At 42.3% G+C, this 12,750-nt stretch overlaps 1 protein-coding gene and 1 long non-coding RNA gene across 3 annotated transcripts in view; both read left to right on the forward strand.

Annotated features, from left to right (window-relative positions):
- The window catches only part of IGFBP2 (insulin like growth factor binding protein 2), a 57,881-nt gene that overhangs the window by 799 nt on the left and 44,332 nt on the right, over positions 1–12,750 (forward strand). The gene's annotated exons all lie outside the window — the stretch shown is intronic.
- On the forward strand, positions 68–7,281 carry LOC144328904 (uncharacterized). The gene is made up of 2 exons (XR_013394285.1): positions 68–5,418; positions 6,252–7,281. It is a non-coding gene; the product is annotated as an uncharacterized LOC144328904 (long non-coding RNA).

A 12,750-nucleotide genomic window follows, 5' to 3' on the forward strand; every position in this document is an offset into this window, starting at 1 on the left:
GACACTCTAACCACTAGGCTTGAAAAGACGTCGGGCTTACTTCGAACAAGGGGTGTCCGAGGTATTGTTATGAATCGACCTAATAACAATGTATTTAAGTGAGTGCTTTTGTCATCTCTGAGGATCCCGTGTGGGAAATTGGCTGCCGAGGGTAAACTAGCTGTTGGGGCAGCAAGCAGAAGAAGAATCTGGTGTAAAAGGATATCAGGAGTCAAGAGCTGAACTAGTGAGCAGAGGCATTATTGTGCAGGGATGGGAAGGGAGGAAGGCATGGGTAGCAATGGGTGAACACAAACATTGGGGAATTTGATGTGGGGTGAGTGGGAGAGGAAGGCCTCATGCATAAGGATCTTGAGGTGGGTCACAGGTAGTTTGGGTAAATTTGACAGGTGTGGGGCTGGATCTGAGGAATAGACTTCCTATTGCATGCAAAATTAAAAGAGCCAATGTGCGATATGTATTATGCAAAAATGAAGATACGGCAATAGAGTTCTGAACTATTAGTAACTTCATATTGAGGTAACATTTTAATATGTGACTGTGTTTTTGTAACTGTTTAAGATGGTACATTGTTGCTTCGGTGTTTCGTACACAACTTGGAAACATTTTTAACACATAGAAACTAAATAATCCACTCTGCCCTATCAAGACTGTAAGTGAGATGCCTTCTATTTAACTACTTTCCTGTGTGAAAAGTTGCATGCAATAAGCAAGTGTGCTCACAAAAGGCTTCGTCAAACTTTCCAACAAAGCACGCTGGCTTTTTAAAGGCAGGATAGTGGGGAGAGAGCAGCAGCAGCAACATTCAAAAATATGGTCCATCACAATTCTGCCTGTTGGTTCTGTGGCACAAAGATTCTCAAGAGCTACTTTACAATCTTAAATTGCAGCCCTGGCTGCTGTGAGTGCACAGATATTACTCGGCTGTGTCTTGCAGAGTAATATGTGAAGTGTGAATGAAAATTATGTATCTTTTTTCATGCAGTGGACATGTGTTTAAGAGCTGTCCTCCTGTGGCACCCTGACTCATGTCCTTGGGAATGTTTAAGAACATGATTTGCCATTTAGATGTTTGTGATGTACCTGTGGCAGACATATGAAGCAGCCGGAGGCAACACGGCCTGAGTTTAACTTTCTTTGGTCATCTACTATTAACTTCCCTTGTCTAAGCAGCTAAAGCTATAGACCAGGAAAGGGAAACCACTCCACCAACTACAGTCAGCATGACCAATGGTTAGAGAAGATGGGAGTTCCTCAATTGAAGGGACAAAGGCTCCCCATTTCTGCTATAGAATGAAATCCAATGTTAGTCATTCTCAGAGCAGACCCACTGAAATCAGTGGAATAACTCAAGTCCATGGGTTTCAATGGGTCTACTTTTGAGTATGACTGAGTTGGATATCACCCATTATGTCCTGGGGGGTGCTGCAATTGATTCCTTATCAATTGATTGTGGTAGCTCCTACCCCTTGGCATAAGCAGCTAGTTGCAATGACATTTTAACTCACGCTGACCAAGGTAGAGAATGAAGGGTTGCATGTGTGGGTCTGTATCTCTCATATTATGGTTTGAGGTGGGAAGAAACTCTCCTAAAAACCAGTGTGTAAAATATAGGTATAAACACACACCTTCTGTCTGACATAGGCCATCTTCACCTACAATAAGTACTTTGTCGTAATCTGTTTCCATAATGAGTTGTTGACTGTACAATTATCTCAGACGTCTCTGAATATATGTGTGTGGACTCACTTAACTTTTCGCACACATACAGCACACTCACAAGCCTTCCTGTTGGAAAAGTAAACTTTAAATTCAGCAGGACTCACTGAGGGTAAATTATCATAGCCGAGTGCTAGGGGATCTGACTTGTGTTCAGAAGTTCTCAGGTTGAATCCCTGGTGTCTCAAAGTAGAGCTGCCAGAAACCCAGGAGAGCCTCTGCAGGCCAGAGTAGACAGTATTGAACTAGATGGATGAACCAATGGTCTTACTCGGAAACACAGGAAGCTCCCTTATGCTATGTACTTAGGATTGCAGCCTGAAACAAAATGAAACTTTTCTACCTGGGCCCTGCGATTTTGGATTGGACTACTTTTCAGCTATGATAAATGGTTCACCTTAACACTTTGTTTCATTGGTGTTGCTCGAATCAGCTTCTTAAATCCTTTTGTAGCAGTTTCCCTGATAACACTTTCAAAAAGCACACTGACAGCTTTCTCCATGCACCTCAATATTGTCCCGAGAGATGGTAGATGGAAATGCAGAACATAACCATAATTGTTGTTGTTTAGTCGTTTAGTTGTGTCCGACTCTTCATGACCCCATGGACCAGAGCACGCCATTATACTATAACCATAATAGTGTAATGATAAAAGTGAGGAACTCTGAGATTTAAAACTGGAGAGGTCTAGGAAAGCAGCAAAACAAGCTCAAACCATTGAACCACAGAAAGCAGGACTCCCATCAGATAGGCGAAGATTGTAGTGAGTTTTGGGAAATGGTTTTACTCTTCATTTAATTAAGTTAACTTTTCAACGGAGAAAAAAAACTTCACATAATGTTGTTTGTTCAGTATTGCATTCCAATACAATAAAAAATGAGTGTGTGATGGGAGGTTTTCCATGATAAACAGAGATGGCTAACTGGGGCAATTGGTCTTTGCTGAATTCAAGTGTGGAGAGAGGGGGGCATAGCTTAAGATCATTCTCAGGAGCGCATGTGAAATTATTCTGAAACATACTCTGGCATGTTCTCATCTGTCAAAGAGCTGATTTTTAAAAAATTATTTCTGTTTTACGTGCAAATCCCACGGACTGCATTTATTTGCACAGAGCAGGTTGGGGTAGAAAAACCCTTCTCTTGACTGGGGATTGGAATGCAAAACTTGTATGCAATTCCTAAATTAAGGGGTTGGCAACTTTTATTTTGTCCCTGATGAGAGTCAGGAAGGTTGCCCAAGTGAAACAAGGAATAAGACTGAGAATTCTCCTGCTGTGGGCTTCGGTATTGTTTAATCTTCCACTGAGGTCTGGGCTGCCAATCCAGAAAAGGCTGTAGGCAGAAAGAAATACAAATAATCCACAGCAAGAAACGGATGCTGTTGCTGATTGCAAAAAAGGCTGTGGGTATCCTGGGGAATGTTGGAATGAAAATATCAAGTCTGTGCAAATCAAACTGACGGGCCAAATAGAGCTGTACCCTTTTGGGGTCCAGTTTTATAAAGTCTTAAACCTTCACTTCTCCCCATGAAGTTACTCAGTGCCAATTAGATTGACTGAGGTAGTGTCTCGATGCTATTTTGAGTGGATTTCCTTCCTCACTTCTGCTAACAAGCAACTACATTCCATCCATTGCAGGCATGGGTAGATGCAACCAAGAGTCTCTGCCAACTGTTTTCAGTACAGTGGTACCTCGGGTTACAGACGCTTCAGGTTACAGACGCTTCAGGTTACAGGCTCTGCTAACCCAGAAATAGTACCTCGGGTTAAGAACTTTGCTTCAGGATGAGAACAGAAATCACCCTGTGGCGGCAGTGGGAAGCCCCATTAGCTAAAGTGGTACCTCAAGTTAAGAACAGTTTCAGGTTAAGAACGGACCTCCAGAACGAAGTTCTTAACCTGAGGTATAGCCTTCCAAATTCTATGTGTAATGAGTCCATGGGTTCATTCTAAGCTCCTGAATGATAAATATCCATTTAGCAATTGACCCCAGACCTCAAAGGACTGTCTGTAACTCTCATCCTTACTGACATAAACACAACTTGCTGAATGAGGACCCGGCAATTTTTTATTTGAAGTTTCAGAGGCTAAAGGCTGCTGACTGCTTATTATGTTAACTCATCAATGTAGGAGAATACTCATTTCTGAAAATAGACTAAAATATGTTGTGAAAACCAGGATACATGCACCTGGTTCCTGGAGAGAGCAACCAGGAACCAAGAACGGAGGAGGCTGTGTAGCCTGGGGAGAGCTGCAAGAGCTAGACCTTTACTGGGCAGAGGGGTCCACATTTGTCACTCATATCTTGGATAAGCATGTGATTATCCTCAATTAGCCTTGAGGATTCATGTGTGCAGTTGGGGGGTTAGATCATTTTCATTAGAAGAAGAAGAGTTTGGATTTGATATCCCGCTTTATCACTCCCCTTCAGGAGTCTCAAAGTGGCTAACATTCTCCTTTCCCTTCCTCCCCCACAACAAACACTCTGTGAGGTGAGTGGGGCTGAGAGACTTCAGAGAAGTGTGACTAGCCCAAGGTCACCCAGCAGATGCATGTGGAGGAGCGGAGACGCGAACCTGGTTCCCCAGATTACAAGACTACCACTCTTAACCACTACACCACACTGGCTACCTTTATGCAATGACCATTTTTGGTATCTTCAAACAATAATGATAAGTTTGGCTACAATAGTCTCTATAGCAATAGCAAAGGTGAATGCTACCTGGGAGTTAGCCCCAGTGAACTTGAAAAACCCTGAGTCACCTTTGCGGCTGTGGTAGGGACTAACTTTGCAATCCACAGCCAACTCCTCTTGTACTTTCAACAGACTTGCGAAAAATGAAGATGTTGCTTACTTATGTATTCACAATGTTTCTGTACCACCCATTAACGGGTGTTCTCTGGGTGATTCACAAAAGTTAAAGCCATGATGTACAGAATTGGAACATAGACATAGAACTGAGGAACAGCAGGAAGTCAATGGGCAGTGTCTAAACCCTTGCCAAAGGATGAATGAGTAGGGATAGGATGAGAAAAGAAGTTTAGCTCTGTTGGTGGAGAGAAACCCAACCAGGTGGTCAGTCTGTCCATCCTAGAGGTCCCTAGTTTGTCCATGGGAAGTGTCATGGTCTAATCTGGGGTGTCTTTTGGGTGGTCTTGAAACTCCTTGATCAAAAGCTGCCTTGTTTCCTTGTCAGTGCCCTGGCTCAGGATTCTTAACTACAATATCCTGAAGCTGGTGTAGTTAATTTTTCTCTCAGTGGACATTTTTTTTAAAAAAAACTGCCTGCAAGGGGGAGAGAATAAAAAGTGCCCCCCACTTCTTCCTTGGCCAGAGCAGGTCAACAGAGCTTTGGAAGTCAAAGAATCATAGAATCATAGAGTTGGAATAGACCACAAGGGCCATCGAGTCCAACCCCCTGCCAAGTGATTTATGATTTAAAAGTGATTTATGTTTCGCCGCTTAAATCTCCATCTCACTTAGGATTGCTCTGCAAGGCAACTGGGTGAGAACTAAAGTTAATGCAGTTTACACAAGCCAGTTCCCACAAAAGATCATCAGCGAGCATAACGTTGAAAATGAGGAATGTGCACACCAGCAGGGGAGCACTTCAGGGATCCTGAACTCTTCAGTTATTAGCCGTTGATACTGGATGCTACAGAACTGGGCTCCATAAACCTATTTGACAAAATTTCTCAAGGTTTGAATAAAAGGATTGTATGTGGCAATTTTATTGTAACCCCCCCAATCCCCAACCCCACACTTCCTTCCATTTGTTGCGGAAGTATTCTTGTTAGGTCCCCCCCCCCTTTCCTGTTCTCTCACCTTGTTAACTTGATTGATCATCCTCTGTTCCTCCCTGGAGCACCTTCTTAGTGTGCTTTTACACATCTGATGTAATAAACTGTTGCTGCAGATGTTCCAGAGCCAATAAATCAGCTAGTCCCCAAGAGATCATAGGACCATCACCTCCTAATGCACAGTATTTCTGTGGAGTGGATTGGGTGATACAGCTTTTTGTTTGTAGGGTGTTTTTGAGTTGCCGTTCTGCCTCTGCTTTCAATGTTTCCCAAGTTATGGAGCACTCACTGCTAACCGGTCAAGATCCTGGCAGTATTTTATTGCTATTGGAGCTGTCACTGAAATTGCCGCTATCGCAGCCTGTTTTGCACTTTTCCAGGAGTAGCACTGGTGCAACAGAATTTTGGAGTGGTGGGAAGACCTAGAACCATTTCTGATCATTCCACAGAGACTATCCTTAGAAAGACAATTCAGATGCTCCTTGATTTTGCAAAGGCAGAAAGAATTACAATGCTGGTTATTTAAAACTACTAGCACAGCTAATAAATATCAAGCAAGCAACTAACTGAAATAAATAGAGGCTTTTGATTCATGTGGCGGTCTTTCTGTGTGGGTGCTATATAACTGTGGACTTCGGGAAAATATTTTGCAAGACTAAACTTTTTTCTTGCCTTTTAGCAGATGTTCTGCTCTCTCCTTGTTTCAAACATGCCTTTCTTCCTTTTCTTCTAGATTGGAGGTGGGTGTTAACTGAACCTGATATTGCCAAAGGAGGCTGTTGGAGCTTCAGGACTGTGGAAAACCTTAAGCAGTTTGATGGGGCTTGAGTACAGACTAACTATTTGGGATGTGTTTGTGAGGAGTGTGAGATACAGAATGCATTTAAAATAAAATAAAATAAAATTCTGTAATAATAAAACCTGCCAATCTGTGCTAGCACAGAGTTTGGAACAGCTATATCAGTTTTCCTTGCCAGACCTATAACATGACTTAAGACAGGGATGGGGAATCTGTCGTTGGACTCCTATAATTCGTGCTCATAGACCATTCAGGCTGGGGTTGATAGGAGTCTGAAGGCCAGCAATATTGTGAGGACCACAGGTTAGCCACCCCTGCTGTAAGTGATGGTCCAAAGTTACCCAGTGTTTCCATGACTATGCTGGAATTTTTATCCAGGTGTGTTAGCGCCATAATTCCATTTAGTCCAGTACTCTTATCTCCAGCAGTTGCTGAGCTTGGGAAGCTTACAAGTACAGGGCAATATTGCATAGTATGTGGATTTAAGTAATACAAAGTAAATAAGAGGAAATAGAAATGCAAAGAAGATAGGAAATGTAATTAGAAAGCCATCTAGGGGGAAGGGAGGAAGGAGTGGACTTGAAAGAGTCAGAATATATGTGAGGATAAGAAATGTTGATGTTCTTTTTATTGAAATGGAAAACTAATAAATATTGGGGGGGGGGGGATACAAGTACAGGGCAATAAAAAACAGCCACTTCCTGATAGTTTGTCTCCAGCATCTGGTCACTAGAGATATAGCTGATTATGGATGTTGCATTTATCTGTCATGGCTATTGCACCTATCTCATCCTTCCATGAGTTTGTCTAATCCCAAGCAATATTATAGCACAAGATGCTTAGGATCTATGGCATCTTATTGATTAGTTATTACTGTCCTAAGCAATGGGTTCTGCACAAATGATCTGATTTGAGCAATTTGAGACCTTAAAAAAATTATTAAAGATTTTCTTGGTTTATAAAAGTACATGCATTGTCTCTTCTTTTGAGACATTATTGTTATACACACTATAAGGTTGGGGAAGGAGGGGGGGTGGGATGGTCAAACTTATATTCTTTTACTTAGTGTATGTGTAGAGTTTAGCTCTCCCGTGGTATGAAGAGGAGTTAAGAAGACTTGTGACCTTGCCTGGAATTTAGCCTTTGGCCTGATGCAACATTAGTTCAGTACAGACGGTTTTACAAGTTCTGCTAATGGAGATTTCAGTAATTGCAGTGCCCTGATCCATGGGGTTCATGTTACACGAGCATGTTTGGGCTAGGAGGAGGCACAGGATCATCCTTCTCTTTGAAATGAGAAAGACTTTTCAGGCATGAGAGAAAATCTGAAAAGCAAAGTCCCTTTTTTAAAAATAGAATTTGAAATTGATGCCGAAATGTGACACTAGAAAAACATAGATAGAATAGATGTTGCTTCATTTTATAATGCCCTGCTCAGATTTAACACACGTGGTGGCACTTTGCAGAGACCAGTACTTTGATACCTAGCAGTACAGTTGCAAAAGGTTTGGATGTTTTTCCTGGACCTAAACATGGAGTACAGAGAGAGAAGTTTTGTGCCTGTTGTGGGGTTCTTCATCCTGTCTTGACAATACTTATTTACCTTTAACCTTTCTATTCTTGTTATGCATCTTTGTTTTCCCTATCTAGTGCAGTTTTATAATCCACAAGAAACATGATTCTTTGTTCCCAGAAGCTTTCACTTGAACCGGATCAATGCTGATGTGTGTGCCTGCTTGGTTTTGGAGGTTTCCATTCATACAAAATCTCTACATTGCAGAAATTTTGTGATTTTTTTAATAAACATTTTCTTAGAATCTAACAATATGTCTGAACCACCCATTCTAGCTAGAGACAGGTTTTCATTATTAATGACCTTGCCTTTATATGAATGACTCATTCAGTTGGCTATTGAACAACAATTATATATGTCACAGCTAAAAATTGGCAGCTGTTTCTTTAATGCAAAAAGAACTAAGCTGGTAGTGTTGGTGTGTGTACTGTTGGTCAGTCATTTTGCAGATAAAGACTTTTAAGAATAAAAGTAGAAAATACTCTGCAAGGATACTCTCTTTTATGCTGACAAGGGTCCGAGAACCAGGCTGAGGAGACAAAGGAAGTCAGGACCCTTGTTTTTTTCAAACACTGATAGGTTATGGGCCCAGAGTTTCTGAGCATGTGCAGAGTGCAAAACAACTGACAGCATCTCAGTAGGGAGCTGGTGAGTCCTGGTGGTGTATGGAGCCAGTGGCTGTGCATTGGAGCAGTTGGTGGCAAGCTGTAACTGCCTGCAGTGACGCTGGAGCGGCTAGTATCTGAGGATCAGGAAAGCTCTCAGCGTCAGCTACTAGAACAGTTTGAACTGCTAGAGGACCACAGTAGGTGACTCACAGAGCAGCTACACCGGTTGCAGAGCCAGGCGGGACCTGAGGGTTGACAGAGGTGGCAGTTAGAAGCCAGTGAGTGCCAGCCAGGAAAGTCCGGTCGGACTCTAAAGAGAGAGTCAGGAGAGATTGCTGGAAGCCCCACTGAAGGGGCTCAGCAAGCACCAGCAGAGATGGCAGATTTCCAGTCTTCCCAAGTTGTAAATATTGGGGGAGGCATTTTTTTATTTTATTTTTTACTTCTCTCAGAAAGCAACTGGCTGAGTTGGTTGATAAGAATGCAGCAGTTACTAAGGAGAGATGGACTATGGGACTGTGTTGAGATTGAGGTTTTCATAACAGACTCTGCTGAGAAAAGACAGTTGGATGAAAGGGCTCGTGCCCAAATTATGCTGTGTTTGAGCAACTCTCAGTTATTGCATGTAGCAAATGCCAGCACAGCGTTTGAGTGCTGGAATTTATTAAGGGCAATGCATGTCAGAGAAACTGCTGGAACCATAATTTCTATGACCAGAAGGCTGTTCAGGACTGTTATGAAAGAAGGTGAGAGTTTGGCAACTCATCTTCAAACGCTGAAATCTCTCTTTCTTCAACTACAGCAGAGAGGTAAGCGTTATGATGAGAATGACCAAACATACATTATCTTTTCAAGTTTGCCTGAAAGCTGGTTGCCCATGATTAACAGCATGGAGAGTATGCATCCCCAAGATCTGACCCTTGAGTATGTGGTTGGAAGAATGACCGAAGAAGCAGAAAGAAGGTCAGATAGACAGGCTGAACTCCAAGAGTGGAGGAGTTACAGCCGAGGGGGCCAGCAGCAGAACCTGCCAATGGAGCAACGCCAAGATTTGGACTTGGCCATGACAGTGAGGAGATACTATAGATGCAACCAACCTGGGCATCTCCAGCGTCAATACAGGGTAAGACTTCCAGGAGACGACGTGGAGCAGAGACAGCAATCGACACAGAAACGTAAGCAGAAGGGGTTCTCTTCAGGGAAGAAGAGCACTCGTTCTGCTCAGCTTGTGCCTGCATTTTCTCGAGAGGAGAGGAACCTTGAGGAACGTGGTTGCTGAACTCTGGCAGCAGCAGGATTATCTGCAACAGTCGGGAGGACTTTAAGACCCTGGAGAAGCCAGTCGAAGGAAAAGACTCGAACTGTCTTGCTGATGGTCCTAGAAGCAAGATTGATGGCCACGGAACATGTTTCCTGCAGTGCTTGAACACTACTCTACCAGAGACTCTGTTTGTCAGCAGTTTGGACTATTGTTTACTGTCTGTAAGCTGTTTGATTAATGCAGGGTATAGTGTTAAGTTCATGCAGGATGGTTGTCTAATAAAGAATGGAACACAGGTATGTGGCCATGCAAAGATGGGAAATGGGTTATGTGTAATGCAGGACAAGTCTGTTAAACAGCCCAGATGGTTCAGGAGAATTTGTCGGTTCATAAGGGGTGTGTACATGAACTACATAGAAAACTGGGTCATGCAAATTTTCATGTGCTTTCAGAGATGCCAAAGGTATGCAAGAACCTAAAAGTAAATAGCTGTAACTGTTTCCTAGATTGCAATGTATGTAAAATGGCCAAATCTAAGATGAAGCCTGTGGCTTCTAAAAGTGACAGAGTATCTAAAGAGGTTTTAGAACTTGTCCATTGTGACGTGATAGGCCCTTTTCCACAGAAGACTGAAGGGGCGCCAGATATGCTTTTCTGGTAATAGATGATAAATCATGTTTTAGTTGGTTGTTTTTGTTAAAGCAGAAATCAGAGTGTTTTCCCACATTCAGAGAATGGGTTGCCCAAGCCGAAAAGCTCTTCACTCGCCCCGTTTAATGCTTTCCATTGCTGCTGTAAGACAATTAGCAGTGCACAATTTTGATGTTGATGCTGCATATCTGCATGCAAATTTAGACCATGAAGTGTTAATGAGACAACCCCCTGGGTTTGAAGAGGGGAATGGTGCAGTTTGGCTTTTGAAAAAGGCTGTCTATGGTCTCAAACGAAGTGGAAGGTGTTGGAACCAGTGTTTGAATGAAGCCCTTGTAAAACTTGGTTTTAAAAGGAGTGTGGCTGATCCATGCCTGTACACCAAGGGGACAGGCAACAAATATCTAATGCTCTTAGTCTTTGTTGATGATTTGCTTGTAACAAGGAGTTCCATGGATGAGATCCAGAAGCTCACAAGTCAGCTGGAAAAGAGGTTTAAGCTTAAAGCCTTAGGGCCTGTAAGCAATTACTTGGGAGTAGAAGTATGGCGGGAAGCTGATGGAAGCTTCCTATTGAGCCAGAAGGAGAAAATTATTCATTTGATAAAGCAGTTTGGCATGGAAAACTGCAAGCCAGTTCAGACTCCCATGACACCAGATTTCCCAAAGACACTGTGTGATGATGAATTTGATCAGCCTGAGTTGTATCACTCAAAAAAAGGATCACTTGTATTTAAGCTAGTGGTCAAGGCAAGACATTGCATGTGCTACAAATGTTCTGAGCCAATGTGTATCTAAACCCAGTACTGCTGATTGGTGTGCTTTGAAAAGGCTTATCAGATATCTAAAGGGGACATTAAATGTATGTTTGAAGATATCTAGTACACAAGATGAAAAACTAGAAGTATTTGTTGATGCGGACTGGGGAAGCTGTGTAGCTACCAGAAAATCTACAAGTGGAATGGTTATGATGTTTGCCAATTCCATAATTGGATGGAGGTCAAAGAAACAAGGATTTGTCGTGACCTCATCCTGTGAGGCAGAATATGGGATATGATGACAAAACTGGGTTTATGTATATAGTGTATGTATGTTTTGTTTCTGTTGGGGTTTTTTGCATTTAAGAAACAGAAGGGGTGTCACGGCTAAAAATTGGCCGCTGTTTCTTTAATGCTAAAAGAACTAAGTCAGCATGAGTCAGCGGCCTACAATGACTCATGCAAGCTTTCACCTAATTGTTCCTGTATATATAGAGTGGTCAATGTTAGTGTTGTGGTGTGGGTTGGTTGCTTGGTTAGAGAAAGTTGGTAGTGTTGATGTGTGTACAGTTGGTTGGTCGGTCGTTTTGCAGACAAAGACTTTGAAGAATAAAAGCAGAAAATACTCTGCAAGGACACGTTCCTCGTGGACTGTTTTATGCCGACAAGGGTCCGAGGACCAAGCTGAGGAGACAAAGGAAGTCAGGACCTTTCCTTTTTTCTAACATCTTGCACATATGTAAAGGTGTTACAAAGGCCCCTTTCTGTAGGGTAGCACTAATGTCCTCCTGGGTATGCCGTCTTGAATTTCCATCAACTTTGAGGGAGCCAGGCCCTTGTCTGATCACTAAAAATGTCATCCATTGATATTTCAGATAAAAGAGAGATTCCTGCAGCATTTACCCAATGACATGACATACTCACCCAGTTCTAATTATATCCTTGAGTTTGCAGCAGTCTCTCACAATTGCATACAAGTTTGTTCCTGTGCTGATGCATTTCTGAACTCATTGGCAGTTCAGTTAAGCTTCCTTTATAGAATAGAATTGTTCCTATAAGCAGAAACATTTTAATATTGGGAAAGTTGGGGCAAATGTCTCTCTCTTTTTCTCTCTCTGAAAAAAATCTTACATTGAACTGAGCTCTGGCATCGAAAGACAGTTCCAGTCATCTGTCCTGTGACTGAATCTTGGTGGTCCTTTTTAAAGAATTCAAACAATATGCAGTGGTACCTCAGTTTAAGAACAGTCCAGTTTAAGAACGATTTGGTTTACAAACTCCGCAAAACTGGAAATAGTGTCTTGGTTTGAGAACTTGAATCTGAATGGTAGAAGGGCACTGGCGGTGTGAGGTCTCATTAGGGAAAGTGCACCTCGGTTTAAGAACGGTTTTGGTTTAAGAATGGACTTCTGGAACGGATTAAGTTCGTAAACTGAGGTACCACTGTACCTGCATATATAACTTGTGATGATAGCTCTGCACACACCCTTTGCCTTAAGGCTCACAAATTATGACATAAAGACTGTTTTCCATCTTATACTGTTGCTGCTTGATATAAATAACTGGTTCTACCAACACCACAG

Source organism: Podarcis muralis, chromosome 1 (genome assembly GCF_964188315.1).
Source record: "Podarcis muralis chromosome 1, rPodMur119.hap1.1, whole genome shotgun sequence".
Lineage (NCBI taxonomy): Eukaryota > Metazoa > Chordata > Lepidosauria > Squamata > Lacertidae > Podarcis > Podarcis muralis.